General features: G+C 62.2%; 4 non-coding genes across 4 annotated transcripts, besides 1 other annotated feature; all 4 read right to left on the bottom strand.

Annotated features, from left to right (window-relative positions):
* Positions 1–195: 195 nt before the first annotated feature.
* Positions 196–285, bottom strand: Tc00.1047053459529.40. Its single transcript, XR_008254647.1, has one exon. It is a non-coding gene; the product is annotated as a C/D small nucleolar RNA (snoRNA), TB11C4C3 (small nucleolar RNA).
* Positions 286–486: 201 nt separating this feature from the next.
* On the bottom strand, positions 487–573 carry Tc00.1047053459529.30. Its single transcript, XR_008254646.1, has one exon. It is a non-coding gene; the product is annotated as a C/D small nucleolar RNA (snoRNA), TB11C4C2 (small nucleolar RNA).
* Positions 574–640: 67 nt separating this feature from the next.
* Positions 641–677: a microsatellite.
* Positions 678–682: 5 nt separating this feature from the next.
* Positions 683–779, bottom strand: Tc00.1047053459529.20. Its single transcript, XR_008254645.1, has one exon. It is a non-coding gene; the product is annotated as a C/D small nucleolar RNA (snoRNA), TB11C4C1 (small nucleolar RNA).
* A 106-nt stretch (positions 780–885) lies between these two features.
* On the bottom strand, positions 886–957 carry Tc00.1047053459529.10. Its single transcript, XR_008254644.1, has one exon. It is a non-coding gene; the product is annotated as an H/ACA snoRNA, TC11C4H3 (small nucleolar RNA).
* Between the last annotated feature and the right edge of the window lie 87 nt (positions 958–1,044).

Genomic DNA, 1,044 nt, shown 5'->3' with positions numbered 1-1,044 from the left:
GCCACGCGCGGCACCGACAGCGCGCCACCGGCCCAAGGGTCGCTGCGCTTCACGACCGGCGTGTCTCTTTCTCGGGGCGCCGATGCACCCAAGCGCCCAGCGTCACGGAGCGGTGGGTCTCAAGACGCGCCTTTCCTGGCCATGCGAGGGGAGGCGCGGGGGCCAGCCGGCGAGGTTGCGGCGGGCGGGGCGGCTGTCAGACCTGTTGAGTTTGTTTTTGGCCATCACGCAAGCGCGTTCACGGGGCCACGCGCCCTCGCGCACAAGAGTTGGTTGCTTCCATCAGCAGCGGCGTGCGCCCACCACAACCCACCTCCGGGCAATTCGGCCCTCTCTTTCTCTTTCTCTCTCTTGCGCTTTCGGGCGGGCCCGCCACCAACCGTTTGCACAGGCAGGGCGCCAGACAGGGCAGGATGTTACGTGCGCGCCGTTGCGCAAGAAAGAAAAAAGACAACAATAGCAGGAAGTGGGAGGGAGGGGAGCGGGCGCTCAGCCGAAAGGTGATTTTTATTGTTCCGTTCTCAATGCGTCGCTCAAACTGTTTGGACCTCGAACAACATGTCTCCATCGTAGCGCGTGTGTGTGTGTGCGGGCGTGCGCGTCGCTGGGCCGCAAAACCGCGCAGCGAGAGCAGAGGGACAAAGAAAGAAAAAAAGAAAAAGAAAAAAAAAGAAAGATGGGGGTGTAAAGCAAAGCACTTCAGTGTGAGCTGAGTCGGGAATTGCGTCCTCACGCGTTTTCGTCGTCAGACTGACAGGAAACTGTGGAATTTCATCACGCGTCGCAGCCGCATCTCTCACCCGTGCGCGTCCTCTTTGGTTTTGTTTTTTCCCATCGTTTCCCGAACTGGGGAGGGAGCCTGGACGCGCGCACCGTCACCGCAAACTCTCGCGCAACCGGGCAGTGGCGCCACGCGCGGCACCGACAGCGCGCCACCGGCCCAAGGGTCGCTGCGCTTCACGACCGGCGTGTCTCTTTCTCGGGGCGCAGATGCACCCAAGCGCCCAGCGTCATGGAGCGGTGGGTCTCAAGACGCGCTTTTCC

The sequence above is a fragment of the Trypanosoma cruzi genome, assembly GCF_000209065.1.
Source record: "Trypanosoma cruzi strain CL Brener chromosome Unknown tcruzi_1047053459529, whole genome shotgun sequence".
NCBI classification, from domain to species: domain Eukaryota; phylum Euglenozoa; class Kinetoplastea; order Trypanosomatida; family Trypanosomatidae; genus Trypanosoma; species Trypanosoma cruzi.
Note: the sequence above shows the minus strand (reverse complement) of the source record. Positions and strands in the feature narration are given on the sequence as shown.